Raw genomic sequence first — 18,892 nt, 5'->3', positions numbered from 1 at the left:
GCAACTAGACTGTGCAGCATCAGATCCCACCGCCTGCCCTCTGCTGAGAATATTACTGACCAGGTGATTGTCTCTGTCAAGTCTGTGAATGTTTTCAACAGTGCAAAAGCAGACACACAGACACACCTCAGGTCTACCATATGTGTAGAACAAATACCTGGTTGAGTCTGTAAAGTTCAGATCTCTTAAAAATTCTGGCAACACACATTTTACTTCTGCTTCACTAAGGTAAGCATGTATTTTATAGGGGAAGTACAAAAGTGAAATCTCACTACTTCAAATAATTCCTTCATACTTCAAGAATTCTAATAATTCAAAATGATTCATTGATCTCTAACAGGCTGCCTAGAGATGATCACAGAGACTCCTACAAAGCTTTGCATACTGCCACATTCTTCCTCCTGGCGACAAGATACCCTGAAGTGGAAATTGCCATCCCGTAGCTCCTTAACAGTGAACAGAAATCAGTCTCCAAAAAACAAACGATCCATCTCTTTTCCTTATGAAAAGCCACGATAACTCACTCACAGCAATAACACAAGTAGTTCGCCATGCAAGTACATAAACACCTCCCTGTTCTTTTTGATGTCTCGCATCCAAATTACTCTTTCAAATCCCCCAAATAATTCAGCCCTATCTGGCAGCAGTCATAAGAGAAAGTGAAAAGCTGTGCTTCCTCAGGTGAGCTTTAATTTTTCCTCCACAGGTGCCACAAGGGTCATCCTGTTGTTTGAATGACATAGGACACCATTGCCACCAAAGTGGTGTCATCACTTCCTCCTATGTGTTGCTGAGTCTCCACAGGTACTGCATAGAAACTTGCTTCAGTCGCAGCTGTCTTGCAAGAACTTCATCAGAAACTTCTTCTGACAACACTGAACTCGGGGTTTAGCCTCCATTCAGTGAAAAAACTCAAGAAATATTATTACACTCTGTTTACCTCCACGAAATGGAAGGACTTTGAACTTTATTGTATTTCCTGAAATCTTCTGGGACCTACCAGAAATTGATGCTGCAGGGAGTTTTCCAAGAACTATGAACCAGGTTTCTAGAGAATAATGCAACAGAGTGGCAAAGTGACTGGTGCAGGGACATAAAGTACAGGGACAGCTGAATAAAGATGGTTGTTCACTGTTGTTCCTTGTACTAATAGTGGGTGTTTGTATCTCTAGCCAAAGCCACAACAGTTAATAGATTCCTTTTTCAACACAAATAAGTTCACTTAGGGAGAGAATATATAAATATTTTCTATCAAGCATGGAACTTTACTCCAGAAAAAAATTACTTCCTTCCTTGAAGCCATTAGAGATTTCATGAGATTTTCCAGTCCCATGCTCTAGCCTAGCAAGCTAAGAAACACACAAACCCTTAGAACAAATAAAACAAGAGGGATCAAGTTACATAATTACTTAAAAAAACCAATGAAATAAAAGTTGAGAGTATTAGGGACAATTTCATAATAACTTGATCAGTTAAACATAGCTTTTGACTCAACACCTTTTATTTCTTATTTTCTCTGTTTGCCAGCAAAATGATTTTTATTCAAGATTACTGAAATTGGAGACAATATGAAAATGAAGGAAATAAATAAATCCTGATCTTCAGTTTCTGGATGATGGGACAACACTCTAAACACTTCCTGTTTGGGCCCTGCATGCCCAAATTGTTTCTCAGGCATTTTGGCTGACATAGGTGAATGAAACAGTCTGAAGAATTCAAGCCTGACATTTTCTAACACCAACCAAGCATTACGGCCACTAGAAGTCTGGATCCTAAAAAGTGAGCTTCATCCAAAACAAGTTTAGGGATTGAAAAAAAAAAAACCAAAAAACTATTGAAACTTTTCACAGAAATTTTTAAAACAAAATCCAGTAAAAGATTTCAAATTGAAATGTTGTTATTGCTGGTTTTTGCTCGTTTCACCCTGCTATGGAATGTAACAAGTTTAGTAGTCATGGGGATGTTCCTTCCTTTTTTATTTTCATATTTATTGTTTCACTTACTCAGCAAACGTCCTTCCAATTGAGAAACTTAGGGAGCAACAAAGCACCATGACTGTGGTGCCCTTAGGAGTCATGAAGTTACAGAGCAGGAAATAAGTTCTTTGTACATAGAGATAACTGGACATTATAAAATTTTGTGGCACTCTTTCTTAAAAGGAAGAAAAAAAAATTCCATTTCATGGAATTGCAACAGCATTCTAATATTTAATTAGCTTTCTATTTTTTCACCTGCTGTATTCACTGCTCTATCAGAGCTTGTGTGCATGCATTTTTCTTGCACAGCAGTTACAAGAACTTGGACACAGTGGCTGAAGACATTTGAGGACCAGGACAGATTTTACTTTTAAAAAGTGGTAGAAGCTAGGACAGCATTATCTACCAGAGCAAGGCCCATTCAACTGTGGGACTGACAGATTTCCAGTGTGTTGGGGTAATTCCCTGATTAATTTCCTAACAATTTCTTTGTCTGCTTTTCCCCCATATTTGTGTCACTTCTTTTGTCTGTCACCTGTATGTCCTTCCCCTTTTTTCTGCCTTTTCTTTGTCTTTCCTCACCATCTCTTTGGTCTCAGATAGGTATTCCTCTCTTTATCAGTGTACTTCCCTCAAAACACAAGGGACTTTAGTGGTGCCAGCATTAGTTATCTATGTTTAAAACATCTACAGAAAAAAAAAAAAAAAAGAGTTTCTTTCTTTGTGCTGATTTTGAAATGCAAAATATTCCTCCCAAGCAACACAGCCCAAGGTCTCAGTACTACCACTGTTTTATATCCATCTCCATTGCTTGCTGCAGGAATTCTACCTAAAAATTTATTAATCCCTTGTTTGTGTCTTCCTATTTCTTTCCAAAAAAGGAAATAACCTATTTCAAGAGACCAAAGATTCCTCACCGCCCAGGAGTCATGACAAATTCAGCCCTGGGGAGGAGCGGTGGCTCCATGTTAGCCAAAGTATACACTGAAATGCTGTTCTGGTGCTTATGGTTTCCAAAGAAGTGTCATGTGGCAAAGATGTCACTTGGTACTCGATAGTTTAATCAAACCCTCAGGGGCAGCAGACATTAATTATCTTGTAATCCAAAAGCATTATTCCCTTCCCAAAGTGACATCATTTCAGTATGACAAATGCATCTCCTTTCACTTTTCTGACTGGAAAGCTAATGCCAAATAATTCATCAAAGGTATCATTTTTTCTTTAATAGCATTGTTGCTCAGGTGGAAAACATTGCACAAACAAAGAACATCACCATGAGCACGGAGGCAAAAGTCAGGCCACTGAAATAGATGGAAGCCTCCCCCATCGTGTCGTCTTTTCCTTAGTGGTTGTTAAGCAGCAGGTTATTCTCAATTCCTACTTATCTGTTGGAAACTAACCTTGGCATTGGGATCTCTTTACCTGCTTACGGATGCTTACCTCTCTGTGAGGAGACTTCAGATGCCGAGTGCTTGATGTTCTCCTTGGGTTTCTATTTAAAAGTGCTCTGCTGAGGCGTAACCTTACTCCAGTTTGCAGGGAGACTTTAATTCAAGTGGGCATAAACATCTTGATTACAGTCAGAAGGCCAGGCTGGTGCTGAGGTTTTGCACTCCCTGTTAACAAATGGTTTTGTTTACTGCCTGGCCAGATGATAATTTTTCTCTGGCTACACTCAAGAGACATCAGCATTTCTAAAGCATCCCCAGCTATCCAGGAAAAAAACTAGACTCTACCAGTCACCCTCTTCTGGCAGAAACATTAAAATCTGGTATTGATTGAGTTTCAGGTCTATGACTTGGAGGAGGGCCGCAGGGGCAATTCGGGCATGGACCCGGCAGGTAGTTCATCCTCAGGCCCATGGCCCACAGGGCCTGCTGCCAGCTGGGTGCTGCTGGCACTGTGAACACAGAGCGGCCATCAGGGCCCTGCCATCCCCCCTCAGGGCTCCCTCACCCTGCCCAGGAACTCATTTCAGCCCCTCTGGTGCCACCAGCGGGGCCAGTCTCCAGTTCCCCACAGCCCTGCCTGGCCATGGGCGCCATGTTGTGTGCCCGGAGCTGCTGCCGCCCGCTCCTGGCTGGCCCGGTGGGACAGACCCCGTCTGTGAGGCCCGGCAGCCGTAAGCAGTACCACACTCAGCAGTATCCAAAAGACAGGGCTCTTGCCAGCAGCCCGTAAGGCAACAAAAGCACCCTGGCACCATTTTAGCTGAGGAAAACAGAAATTGCACTTGGAGCTGCTGTAAAGCAGCGACAGCTACCAGCGTGGCTTTCATTTATTTCTGTGAATGCCCTCACGTGCAGCAATTGCTATGCAAGTGGTACGCTTCATTGCGGACAGCTCAGTTTTTGCTAGTAGCTGGAAACATGTTGGATGTTAAGAGTGATTTCAGGGCGGCTGGCGAGTTATGGTTTGCTGGAAAAGGCCATTCCGGTGGTCGCAGCCCACTGCGCCTGGGCCACCACCCCCACACGAGATCGGCAGGTGTCATCCCAGGAGAGACCCTGCCGTGAAGGGTCAATTTGGGAATAACGCCTCTTGGGACAACTGCCCCTTGGACACATAGCAGCAACTGTGAGAAAGCACTCGACTCCCAAGAGCAACACAAAGGTGTCACACACACTCCTCTGGCCCCTTAGCAAGCACACGGGTGTTTAAAGCAGGTGCAAGGGTGGGCTTAGATGGTGTTGAGAGATGGCGGGGCGTGGAGCGGGCAGGCGCAAGAGAGAGAGGCGGCACCCGCTCGCTCCTAAGGAGCACTGCAGCTTCTGGCAGGGGCGCGCAGGCTCCGCGCCGTTCCTCGGCAGGATGCTGGGGAAGAAGAAACGAAGCGTGAGACGGAGGAAGCAGACAGAGAGAGACTCTTAGTCATAAAGCTAGCATGGGGTAAATGAAAGCAGGGTGGAAATGACAGATTTTTGTCTTGACATACAAACACAGGGATTTCCCTCTTTCAGATGGAAGTGAGAGCTTGGCCATGCGTGGCCAGGTATTGGCATAGAGTTTCGTATCCTCCAGATTCACCCCCTCATATGAGCATGTTTCGTACCACAGACGTGTGCTGCTCTCTGGCACATTGTCTTTTCTCCACACAGCTGGCAGATAATGTAATACCATGGGTGCCACTTACTTCCTCACTGTTTTAGTCCCGCGCCTTGCAGAGTGATGGTACAGAGCCACAGAAAGGAGAACGGACAAACACCATGAATCAGAGCCTTCTCCAGCAATTCTGCTCTGCGTGTCAGCTTGGAAGGGTCAGGAGAGGATTTCCTCTCCTGCAGGGTGCCATTTTCTCCTCATCCATATCTGTAGGTTTGTCTCGTTACAATCCTATCATCTCACACCCTGCAGTTTTACCGTCACTTGTGCCTTATTGTTCAATATTGTAAACATGATCTTGCTCTCTTGACCAGCACACATGACTTCATTTAGCTCTACTGGACTTCTAATTCAAGCTTGTGCCATCTGTGGCATAAACAGGCTACTTCCATGTGCTACTTCATTGCACACTAATAGTCCTCTGCCTAGGAAGCCACTACACTGACTCACACAGGGTTTATTTACAAGGTACATTGCAGACAGATGTTTTGGCACTCCAGGGAGGCTGGCAGCTGTGTAGCCATGTTAGAGAAGTGTTAAGCCACAGCTGCAGGTTTATGAGTTGGGCTCTGCACCTTGCTAACTACAGCCACAGCGCAGAGCACAAGTAGAGGGAGCTCCTATCTGCTGGTGAGTGACCACATAGTTATAGACACAGGTATAAGGAAGCGAAGAATAAAAAGAAAAGCTGCATACAAAAATTAGCTGAAATAAAGAAGTCTGATGTGTTTTACTTTTTGGAAGAGTACAAAGTTCAAAGACGGCAGCTTTAAATTTACGAAATCCAGCAATGAGGAAGTAAACATGTATCAACATAATAAGGTTATTAATCATAGCTGGATCAAAGGTCCTGTTTAAAATGAACAGGATAAAGTAATAAAGACTATCTGTGGAAAGTGAAACATAATACAAAAGCAATCAAATGGGTTATCAAAATAATTGATTTTTGGATAACAGCTTGATCTGCATTAGTGGGGGGGGAAGTGGTTTTTGACAGTAGCACGTGTAGGTCAAAGGTTTATTCTCTGTTTTATGAGATTGAGTCAAATTATGCGCAACAAGCCTCAGATACATAGAAAAATCCAGTGTCAGAGGATCCCAGGGCAAGGTATCCTCTGAGCCCTCCTTCCTGACAACTACCATGCTCAGTCCTCAGACCACCACTGATGGTTCATCTTCCCCCACCCTTCTTCCCTCTCCTGCTTCCCAGCATTTGTTGCTGTCATTACTGATTAGGATATGTTTAATGTTCAGGTGACCTATGTTCATGGCTGGAAGCCACCTCCTGCCCACCCTCAGCTAAGGTGGAATACTTTACAACAGAGGAAAAGTGTGCATGTATCATTTGGACTATAAGGTTTACCCCTCCAGAGATGTTTCAAGGTCAGCTATTTTACTTTACCCTAAACTTGAACAGAAGCATTTAGATCCAGACCTACCTCATTCCATCTTAGGAAATAAAAGAACAAAGGGATAGGATAACAGAAAACTAACGTGTGCACCATCTTACCAGTACTTGGCACCACCGTAAGACTGAACTAGTCCTAAACTTTTCAAGTCCCTCATCACCTAGAAGAGGAAGTGCAGTCTGCTTTCCTTCCACGTCCTAACTCTGCCTTGTAGCTTCAAGGCTGATCCTTTTAAAACTTAAAGTCCTTTTCTCCTAATTTTCTTCCCCAGAGTCTCCTTCCCCTTGCATGCTCACCTGTAATGCACATCAGGAAGTGGTGGTAAGCCCACAAGTCTCAGTACTTGAATTGCTAGCCAGGCATCAGCGAGTATCTGCCTACACACAACTACACGTCTGCAGGAAGGAAGGGGTAAAACCATCTTAGACTGAAATCACCACCTGCCCAGCTGTAGCTCACAGTGTGGTATAAGTAAAAAGGCAAAAGTTACACATAACGTGCCAAAAAGAGTCTCTGTCTTACCACTTAGTCGTACGTGGCAACTAAGGGAACCCATACATGGTAAAAAATCAGTTTAATGCAGGAAGCCTCTTATGTGACAAGGAAGCTATAATATAATGTACTGTTTTTACATTTTCCTATGTACTTGAATGATATGCATCTGGAATGGTTCCACATTTTCAGTGTATAAAATCTAATTTTATGTTTACTATTCAACAGAAGCCAAATTAATTCAGTGTCCTGCATCAACAACATACTTTGACAATCCAATTATGTATTTAATACTAGCCCAGAGAAAATGAGCTCTGACCAGTCCGGTGTCCTCTCAGCCGCCACTGAAGTCCACAGTCTCGTTCAGTCTTGGATTAGACTTGAAGAACTGCACGTAGTAAAATGGTGCATGCAGAAAGAGGGCAGGAGAGCTGCAGCCTGCACACCAGACTGTGTTGTGAGAGTAGCTGAGGACTTTGCAACCACAGTGTCAAAATGCCCTGAAGGTGTTACAAAGCAATACCGTGTTAAATAAGGCTGCTAAATTGGTTTCATCCATTTTGACAGTCTTAGCTCTCCACAAATAGAGGGAGAGGTAAAAGCATCGTAGGCACGGAACAGATCTCTAGGCACAGAACAGATCTCTAGGCACCATCCAACCTATTTGCCCAGCTTATTACCACTTCTAGTTTTTAACACAGGCTTGGAAATTTATATCATTCCTCTCTTCTTTACTGTATTTGACAATTTTAATCCTGCCTCAATTTGGTTATTTGCCATAGATATGTTTTGGACTCCTATCCTCTTAAAAGCAAAACAAAACAACAAATCACATATCCTAAGTATTGTTCAGTCCCTCCTGGGGTCAGTCAGTCTCACAAAGCAAGCTCTTGCACAGGGAGGACTACACGATGTGCAGACTCCATCTGCCCCTGAAGTGTGCGTGCAGCATCGGGCCAGCAGCGTGCTGAGCTGCGGCTCCGTTCCACGGAAACACTTTCCACGTTTATTGTTCTTGATTAGAAAAACATTCCAAATTTTAGGATTGACATTTAAGACTGAATAAAGTTCCAGTTTGGTTTTATCAGTGCAAACTTTAAAATAGATTGTATCTTAGCCTTTGTTACTATATTTCTTTTATGAGTGTGAGTGGGAAGAGCATTAAGGAAAGCCATAAATCAGATGCATACTTCTGGTGAGTGCAGGAAATCCTTTAACCTTTATGTTTCATAGAAATAGGAATAAATGCGGATTTATTCATATTGTCTACATTTTCTGAAACATCACCCGAGGAGGCATTTCCAGAAGCAAAATGATCAGAAGAAGAAAGCAAAGACAACAAAAAAATAATCCCCCCAAAACATAGTGGTGCCTAAAGCATCAATTAAAAGCCATTGCCTCCTACTCATATAAGACAGAACAGACAAGAAAACCCCTGCATCTTTTTTTTTTCCCCTTTTGTTTTTTTTTGGGTTGGGGGTGGGGGATAAAGAAACACCATGGTACTCAGACTTGAGACAATTCTCTTAACACGATAGCGTGCAAGCATGTCCATTGGAAAATAATCTGCCCTTAGCGACTAACTCCCAGCAGAAGACTTGGCTACTTGCCAAAATGTAAATATCCCTTCATGTATGCAGGAAATAATTTTCAGCAAGCCCGGAGCTGGTCTAGCAGGATGGGAGATTCTGAGCAGCGCACCATCCATATATTCTTATTGGAATGGGTTAAAAGGCCCTCGCAGCAGAACGTTATGGATGACACCAGCGAGAATTTAAGCATGCAGCATAATGGTAAAGCAATTAATAAGAGCAGTTGCTAACAGTTGCACAATGGAGGAGTGTTTTAAAATTCCTGTGCTCTTTAACAATAATGTGGAGAGACACTGTGAAGGGGGGGGCGGAGGGGGGAAGAAAAAAGAAAAAGTCTGGCATGGAAGGTACATTCCTTCAGTTCCTCTCAAAAGTTTGAAAAACCTCTGGATAGGAAAATACTATTGAGCAGCCAATTCTTTCCACATTTGGCTAAGCCCAATGCCCAAAATACACAGAACACTACTTCACTTTGAAAGGATTGCAATACTCCTATCTGAGTCATCTGAAAGCAAATAAAATGAGACCTAAACAAATAAACCTAATTGTGCATGGAAACAAATCCAGCTCTCCAGCTTGGCCATGGCTTTGCTTTTGTTAGTTTAAAGCCTGCATATGCAGTTTTAGTGGCATCAGGAGTTATACAAATATTGACAACAAATTGCCAAATGTTGTTTTTTTCCCCTCAGTGCACAGTGTGAAGAAGCTGGGGGAATGCTTCTAGGAACCTTCCCCAGTGCACTGAACCAAATCACAGCTTGATGGGATTCGCTCCAGCCTCTTCTCTGAAGGGTAGACACTAATGAGATTGAGCTTGTTGATTGTTATCATCGAAGACTTTTATTTTTCATTCGTGAACTCTGCTGAACACAAATCCAGGCTTTCGAAACGTAGCTCAAATGTTTGCACCATAGCCAGGGCATTGTCACATGCTCTGTCCTCCACCGCCTGATTTGTTGCTAGTTTGTGTCATCCTTAACCTGCTTCTGGTGGTTCGGCCAGGAGAGAAACAAATAACCATGACAAGTGAGAAAACCAAGCTGCTCTCTGATATCCTTCCTCTAAAATGCTATTGCCACTTGCTGGTTGTGGAGAAGGGGCAGTCGCCCTGAGATAGAAGTCACTCATGAAATCCTGCTGTCATCTGTCAAAGGTAGATTTCGTTTGAGTTGGTCCAAATCCTTAGCAGCTCCCAAGGAGAAATCAGAATATGTCAAATTTTGATCTGTCGCAAGCCAAAATTAGCAAAAATATATTTACATCTGACTTTTAAATGAAGTCCAGATTTCCTCTCACACAGAGCCAACACGTTTTCTCCTTTTTTGCCTCACGTTCACAAAACACCTACAACTTTTATTATTCTAGCTGGCTGGATGACAAGATTTCCATTTTGCAAAAATATAAACTTTTAATCCTGGGTTAAAAAAAATAGAGAAGGAAGATTTTTAGAATTGAATGAAGACCCTGAGAGTTTTCACACAAAGAAACCACAGAATTCAGACTCATGCACCAGCCTCAAAAGCCCAACAGTTAAGACACTTATCTACAATACTGGAGAGATTAATTCATATTCCTATTTTTTCTAATTCATCCTGAGAACTTAGAACTTGTTGTTACACATCTCAGAGATCGCCCAATGACCAGGTTATTGAACACCCTGCAATGAACTTATCTTTCTTTGCCTCTTTTTTTTTTTTTTTTTTTTAAATTGGAAATAGCATGCTACATATTAGAAACTCCCCTAAAAGTTTCATCACAAGTACTGAATTTCCATGAAAAGTTTTAGGTTTTAGTTTTAACATCTCCAGCAAAGAAGTTCTTGACTAATTGCACATCTCTTAGCTTTCACTATTATAACATCCACTCTTCAGTTATAGCATTATATACTCAGTATATCCAGGAAGACATTGATGCAGAAGCATCTACATAGGCTTTCTATATCACATTTCTTACCATGGTGCAAGTGCCCCTAAGCACTTGCACAGTAACGAGTGAATCATTAAATCGGTGGAAGGAAGGCATAGTGGAAAGGCATGAGAACTGGTGGGTTTTGTGAGAAAGCGGAGGAAAAAAGATCCTCTCTATTTCACTAACTCTGGACCTTCATAAAAAAACCCAACACAATGCTTGGGACTGTTCGTGCTGTGAGCAAACACTGAAATATGACAAGGCATCAAGGCGTGTTGCGTTACGTGATATTCAGGCAGCTGCTGTGATGGCAGTTTCAATCCACCAACTGGTGCAACGAAACAAATCTGAAATGTAAAAGCTAGATTTCCACCAAAATATTTCATTAGTATTACATGCATGCAAGTCAGGGAACTCAGACTACTAATCCCCACAGCTACCCTAAGTCAGCCCTGGAGGACAAAGCACCAACGCAGCTGCACAGATAGGGTCTCAGAAGGTATTCTAGGTTTCAGTTTGCTGACTGGAGCGTGCAAAATTTCTCTAACAATGTTTTGTTAGTGTATTTTCTTTGAAATTTGTTGAAGGGGGAAAACACCCGTTGCTTTTCTGTGGAATGCAAGTATGAAATGACTGCACACCAACATACGAAGAGAGCCAGATATAGCCAAATTTGTATGAACACCTACTAGTGGAAAGTCCCACCCTGTGCAACAGACCTCAGCAACACGCTTTAGGTCAGAGGAGAAGAGAGCTGAATCTTCTTCTGCCCTTCATGGCAATTTGGACAACAATGAACTTAGCGTGTACCACCCTTGAAAGCCGGCCTGTGCTAGAAACAGTCCCGTCCCTCTCCAAAGTCCCACCAGCCGGTCTGTCAGCACAGGGTTGCCATAAGCCCTCACAAGAGGTGCAGACTCGTTGGCACACAGCACCAGAGCCTTGCTTGTCCCATCTCAGATGAAATACCCTGCAGGTCCCACACCATGGGTGAGAGAGAATGACCTATCACCAGAAATCACCACCAAGGCAGGAGAACGACATACTTCCTAGTGAAATAAGAGAAAGCAGGAGGGCAGGTTTTGTCTGATTTAGCAAAGCACTTTCTCTTCATGGAGAGATCCATACAAGTGGCTTTCAAATTTCCTGAGATGAAAGCAACAGGGAATAAGGAGAAGTAGAAAGGAAAACAGCTTCTGAAGCTGTCCATGAAGTAGGGCAATATATGTCTGGATAACAAATTACTGGATGTAAAGGGCACCTCACCAGCCTGTGCTCTCCCCACCTCTTCTGTCTGTCTCTCTTTTTCTCACATACTCGCCCACTCTTCCTTGGGCTGGGCACCTTCTTGAGCACTGAGGCAAGTCAATTAAAACCAAATAAAAACTATAAATATCACACATAGGAAGGAGACTGCCCTCCCAGTGCTGACAGCTGCTACTGCCAACATGAACCGCGCAGGGACACTGCGTGTCATCCCTTCTGACCCTGCCTCACCCGACAGCTCCCAAGATGTGGAGATGTCAGTCTCCCACCGCAGCATACAAACTCCCCCTGAGCATGACAAGGCAAACTGTCATTTTCCTCCCTAGCTGCCATTGTGGGTGGTCACGTTGGTGTCTGCCCGCATTTACACGGTACTGGACGCTGTGGAGTGTGCAAACCGTTCCATATGGCAATGCAGAGGGAAAACGTCCCATGCAGAGAACACCAGGCTAGTAATACATTAGGAAGCTGCATTTAGCAATCATGTTACCGTATAGAGCCCCTGGTCTGTATTCAACTTGGGACATCTGAATTATTATAAGGATAAATGAGTTTATGAAAAGAAAGAGTAGCTACTAGCAAGTCCGTGCACTTTATCTCAAGGTTTCACCGGTCACCCTTCTGCTTGGTATTTGCCACATATTTAATTGTTTCTTACAATCTTCATAGTTCTGTTTAAATAGCTTTTACTCCTTCCTCTTAACATTCTAGGCCACCTACTTGCTTAATATCTGATCTTCTTATACTAATTATTTGACTGCTATTTCTGAGACACTTTGTGGAGTTATTTACCTTGCTGAAGTGACATAAGTTCTTCCCCCCTCATCCGCCCCCTGTCTGTCTGGTTTCCCCCCCCAGTCTGGCTGAAGTGACAAACTCTCTCCCCAAGCCAATTTTTTTTTTTTTTTTTTTTTTTTTTATTAACACAAGGTATTTTTATACCATCACCTCTTCCCTGCCTCTCCCCCGCCTACCCACCACAAACATATGCTGTGGTGGGAGGACATTCTGGTTTCACATCATTTGCAATGTTAAAGTGACAAATTTCCCCTCCTTCAAATCTTTTTTTTTTTTTTCTTCAAGATCTGGTTTGTAAAATGCAAATGGCAAAGGGCTAGTTTCTCTTTGCCTTTTTTACCCTGTGCATGGAGGGGTCCTTCTTTGCTTAGAAGAAATCAGTGGAAGAGAAAGCAAAAACCGCTTGATTTATGTTATTTGAAAGCTATTTATACTATAAAAAGATTCAAAAGTATACAGAAAGAATATCATCTAGGTTTATAGATTCCTTTTATTCATCCCAAGGAAGACAGGAACGATGAAGATTTCCAAGAAAATAGGCAAATGTAAACACCCTACTGACTTCATTAGTCTATCACAGTCTGTTTTCCCTTGTATTAAAATGCACATGCAGTCACATTCACACAGTAAAAACAACCTCAAGTGCTCTAAGCATCAGGCTTGGAACCATGAAAAACATGACTGTGGCCATCATCATACCCAATTAGGGGTACGTGTACTCAGCAGTGATCCTGGTGTGGTGGAGAAATGCCTAAGCCAGCTTTAAATTAGGAAGGAACAATCTAGTTAAAACAGCACAGAGCCCAAACTGGGCTCAGCCACTCTAAATATTTACCCTGCTGTGAGCTAGGGGTTGCAGGGGCATGCATACTACCACAACTGGAGAACTTCCAGTACCTACATTCACCACTGCAAAGCCATGTCTGATGTGCTAAACATCCTGGTCATTCTAGCAGCTTACGCACACGGAATGGGCCAAATTGAGACTGTTTATAAAAAGACTGAGTTTACATGGCAGGATTGCTGAAAAAGGCTTTTTATACGGAGACTATATCTATTCAGCACACACCATTAGACTTTTTGAAGCAGGATAAAGTCTGATTCCCTGTCCCAAGACCAAACAATATTTCTCCAGGATGTCAGCTGCAGTTGAATTCCTGTTTCATGCAGAACTTTCAGGGCAATACAAGACAGCCAAAAAAAAAAAAAAAAATGCATGTCCAAATAACGCATTTTTATTCATTTAAGCTTGTGATTTTGTCTCCTATAAGAAGTGCAAAGAAAGATAAATTTGAAAAACAAAACAGGGCGGGTCAACTCACTGCCGGCAGCAGGGGAACAAAACGGGAAAGTACTAAACAGTGAAATTTATTTATACTGTGTGGCAACAGGCTCCAGAGAACAAATTATTAGCAGAAGGACCCAGTCACAGCACATGCAAGGCTTCCCTCAAATCAAACAGATACGGCTGTCAACTGTGGGCAGCCAGAGAGCAGAGAGAATGAAAGAGAGAGGAAAAAACCCTCTCCGCAGAATGAAAACATTTTGTAGTTAAGGGACTCAGAGCAGAAAGTGGGTAGGGCCTTTTGTTTCACTTTGGTGCTAGCAAGGTCATTTGGGGGAAATGTCCGCAGAAAACCACCAGCAGTGAGCTGAGCAAAAGGAGGAGAAGAGAACAAGGCGAGTTTCTCAGTAAAAAAGTACACAAGCGGGAAGGACATGAGCTGTTTGTTCATCCCAAGAATTTTCAGAGATTGCCCCCTTTTGCATGCTGTGGAAAAGTGAGTAGAGGACCACCAGACCATCACAGAGGAGCCATCCACCAGAATTCTCTGGGGATACATAGGAGAGGAGGAGCCATCCCTCAGTCATCCTGCAGCTATGGGTCTCCAGGGCTCTGCTGGAAACTGTTCAGGGGAGTGCAGTTCTGCTCACTCCCAACTCATCGCCTAACCCCTGGCACGTAGCCAGAACCAGGTGATATTTATTTGGCAGCACATTCTTTACTAGAAAAACAATGTGACATCCCTGCATTAACGCCCTACTGTTGGCTGAAGATACAGCCCTCTCCTGTAATGCCACTGAAAACTAACAAGTGACCTTTGGATCTCAGAATAAGCATCCAAAAAGGTATCTGTTGGTCCATGAGGAAAATACACACGCACATGAAGAGATTAATTCTCTCCCTTCTGGGTCACTGGACGTTTCCCTGCATTAGACATTAGCTGAACATTCACGCAGCAAGCAGGCGTGGTACAACCTAGCCTGAACCTATTTTCACTAGTGATAATCAACTCAGTATTTCACTTTTTCCATTTCCCTCCCCTCAGAAGAATCAGTAGAAAAGAGAGTTGCATCTTTGTGACTTGTCTTCTGTCTTCAGTCCAGGTGATAATTTTTTTTTCCTCCTAAAAATAGGGCAAACATATCTTTACACTAAAGTGACTGCAGCTCACGTGCACCTACCTGGGCTAGCCATGCAGTGGCCTGCTCAGGTCCTGTAGCTGCATCAGCTTGAGCTTAGCACCAGCTGCAGAAACCATCTATGCAGCTAATGAAAAACTCGGCCAAGTAGCCACAGCAGTACCGAACTCAGTGTAGGCTACATGGATGGCAGTTTCCAAAACAGGCAGTAGAAAGCTGGCTGAAATATGTCTGCAAACACTGGCATTAACCTAACTTCATTAATGCCTTCAAAATGCTCAGAAATTTTGCGTGAACGATGCTGCATCAGCACAAAAGCATTCCCGCAGCAGTAAACACACTTGGCTGGACCACTGCCTTTTCTTGAGCCCTGATTTGCTTCAAGTAAATACAGTCATTTATTGCATGTTTCACCTTCTCATGGAACATCTGCTGTCTGTGAGGAGCCAAATAGCAGACAGGCTCTCAATCCTCCTGAGATACCTCTGGCTAACAGGACACATAGCTTTCCTCAGAGGCCAGCATGTCACTGAACAGTTGGCTTACTATAAACCACCGCATGCTGTAGGTGTTTCCAGCTGCCTCACACTGCATTTGTGTCACAACCCACGTTCCTGAGGAGCCTGTGCAGTCTGAGCCATGCTTTATACCTACCCCGGGAACAGTATGTTTCTTATAAAGCAGTTCTTTCCATCCACAAAGCAGAAAATTAAGAGAAAAATCACTGGCTCTTGAAGGAAGGTCAGGAACAGAATGTGAAAGTAGTGGGGTTGAGTGCTAGTAACATTGCTCAGCTGATTAGGAGAACATCTCTTCAGGAACAGGGAAGGATATGAAGAAAAGAGAGGAAGACCACGAGGACGGGGTGATGTCAGAGGATGCTGGATGGTCAAGACACACGCAATGAACAAAATGCAAACGCTGTCTGAAAATGCACTGAGGAATTTAAATTTCATTCAAAACATAGTGAGCCAATGAAAACATTCAAAGGCAAAGGTAGATATGACAGCAGCCAAAGGAATTTTTGCTGTAGGATGGTCAGTAGACTGAATGGAAAATAAAGAAAGCAGAACTGCGGCAGGCTGTAGGAATTTGGCTGCAAGAAGCCTGGTCTGAGTCAGGCTGCTCACTGTGGAGGAGGCAGTGTCAGAGATGAGGTCTGAGGGCATCATGAGGCTGTGGAAGAGGGAGAAGCTGGAGCAACCTTTGAGTCACATGAGGAAAAGGTAACACAAATTGCTCCTCTAAAATATGGAATGGGTTAAGGTAAAGCCCAGATTCTGTACAATGTACTTTAGGAGAAGGTGAGCCAGACTCTTACCAGTTTAGACATCTGTAGAGTCTGGTTATTTTCACTGTCTGCAAAGGAGCTGCTCCCAGCTTACACCACCTTAATACCTTTTCCCCCCCATACTCAGTGTTACCCACCTTAGTTTTAATCACGCAGTGTCTTCAACCAAGAACACAAAGTCATGCTAATCCAGCCAAGAATTCCTCAGTGCTCCCTCCCACCCTGAGAAAAGTTTTGGATATCACAAATGGATAATGACAGATGGTGGCACGTAGCTCCCTGTGCTAAAGTAGTCAGAGTCCAGCAGCTGAGGCTTTCCCTAGGTTCACATCTATTCCCCCCGTTTCAGTTTTTGAAAGAGTTGTGGTGGGTTTTGTGTGGGTTTTTTTCTTTAAAAAAAAAAATAATCTTTAGCCAACCTGTTTTGTTTTATATTAACATGTGTTTGTCTGGCCTATCCAGTTTAATACAGATACAGATTTCTTCACCCCTCCACCCAACTATCTCAGGAAGCTCGGTCCACTGCAAAATAAAATAGCATAGATATATTGTTACCTTTTATTTAAGGCTGAACAGTGGGAGCTTTTTCCCCACAAGGGCAAGATACACCCAACTAGCCAAACAATGATATGTCGTCTATGGGACATGCAGAAGCATCCCAACCGTCACTGGGCTCCACACCTGCAGAGGCTCCTACCTCACACAAGGCCCACTTCACTGAGGTTGTAAAGAGTGTATGGCATGGAGCATAAGGCAGCAAATGGTCTTGCAACCACATTGCCTGCAAGAACACAACCAGTGTCAGGTCTCACACTACCAAGCTGACCTCCAAGGAGCGGGGACAAAGCAAAGCACACTTATGAAGGTAATGTGTAGAAGAACATGCAGAAATGTGATTCGGGCTAAAAGGAAACTGAGGACCCTTAATTATCTACATGGTCAAGAAAAAGCTTTTATTCCTTAAAAGAGGCAGTATTCAGAGACTGACTTATTTTGAGAGTTATCCTCTCTTTGGATAAGTACATCACATGAACTGGGAAAAGGAAGCCATAAGTGTGGGCTGAAAGCAACTGTGGCCACTTATGTAGTCTGTACAAGTCTGGTGCACTGATAAATGTATAAAAGTGGCAACAGCTTTTGGAGGAGAGAATTGGAGAAGATGACCCAAAGGCAGGTAAGGCGATCTTCTCATTGGTACACTCTACAGGCACATGGAAGACTACCAGGAACTAAAACTTGGATCCTTTGCATCCCTGTGAGTGTTGTAAACACCTAACCATTGGCTAGTTTTGGGGAGGGAACACTCATTCCCGTATCTTTGCACGACAAAACCTTCAAAATATTAGTTTCCATCCCTATGTAAAGAAAGGAACAGCATTTTAAATCTCAGAGTTTCAAGGAACAGAACAATTGTTTACGACACATGTTTGTAAAGAAAATAGTCCAGTTGCGTCAAAGTACGTAATTTACCCTTACAGTACAAAGGTAAAGAGCCTTCAAACTAGCCTGTTGGACTAAGAGCCAACGAGGGCTACATTTTAACCTTGCATTCAGAAAAATCTTGACCGTAACTATAAGGAGGCTCGCTTGCCCCATCTACTGGTAGATGGGAAGACTGGATTTACACTACAATTTAAAGCATTGCCACCGAGGCCCCGATTCAGTCGAATTCTTAAGTTCTCATTTATAACTTTAAGCAGATGTGTACATGCCATTGACAGCAGCATTTCAGTAAGCACATAAGTGCTTTGCCGAAATGGAGCCTAAGGATGATCGTTTATCATGGCAGGAATAGGGTAAGGGCTTCTTTCATTCTGAAAATGCATTCTTTTCAAAGAAAATACTAGGACAGCCTGCTCAGTAACACTGGCTTGTTAACCATGAAAAATTAAATAAATATGCATTCTTTTGTTATGAAGTGGTCTTAGGTCATTTAATACTATAAAGTAGCAGCCTGCAGAACCCTTGTCACAAAGCAGCCATATGCTTTGCAGCCCAGTAAGGTCATCACAAGGTTACCATGGCTTCTTAGACATTTTGTTTTTTAGAAGTATTTATTTACTAAATAGCAAGTCTGATTTCCTAAAGGCCTGTTGACCTTACATTTTGCACCAGCGTATGCAGTGCATCCATCCCTCTGAAGCAGGTCTGTTCCTTCAGGGGACAGACGGGAGCCTAGAGTGAAAATGTGAAGTTTGGGTTGACTTAAGAGGGCTTTTACCCTACTCCACATAGGAAGATTTCTCAGATGTCTTGCTTAGAGCACGTGCCTCACTCTCATCCACGTTCTTTGAGGGCAGCAGCACCTGCGTTCACACTATAACATCCCTCTGCTCCACGACTCCCACGCTGGTTGCGGGTCCAATCAGATGTGCCTAGAGAGAAGCTGCAGCCAACAGAAAGGCCACCAAAAAGCAAGGCAGCAAGCTGCCCACCAGATAACCCAATATACCTGCAAGCTGATTCGTCATGTGGTCTTACACCCAGCCATGCTCTCTCGACGTGACCCCAGCAAGCCTGCGGCAGTTTGCTTAGGCAGATGCTCAGTATGCAAGTAACTACACTTCCTGCAAGACACACAAGTCTCCTCCCAAAGGACTGCCGTGTCTTGAAAAGTCTAAGCAGAGATGGGAC

At 43.2% G+C, this 18,892-nt stretch overlaps 1 protein-coding gene across 3 annotated transcripts in view; it reads right to left on the bottom strand.

The window, feature by feature from the left end:
• Positions 1-18,892, bottom strand: part of SMIM20 (small integral membrane protein 20) — a 101,948-nt gene that overhangs the window by 66,395 nt on the left and 16,661 nt on the right. Inside the window, exon 4 of one of the 3 annotated variants that reach the window (XR_010071328.1) lies at positions 3,417-3,592. The exons of the other annotated variants lie outside the window; for them this stretch is intronic. The gene's annotated coding sequence lies outside the window, so the exon portion shown is untranslated. The remainder of the gene's footprint in view (positions 1-3,416; positions 3,593-18,892) is intronic. 3 annotated transcript variants of the gene reach the window in all.

Source organism: Chroicocephalus ridibundus, chromosome 5 (genome assembly GCF_963924245.1).
Source record: "Chroicocephalus ridibundus chromosome 5, bChrRid1.1, whole genome shotgun sequence".
Taxonomy (NCBI): Eukaryota; Metazoa; Chordata; class Aves; order Charadriiformes; family Laridae; genus Chroicocephalus; species Chroicocephalus ridibundus.
This window is presented reverse-complemented; position numbering and strand designations above follow the sequence as displayed.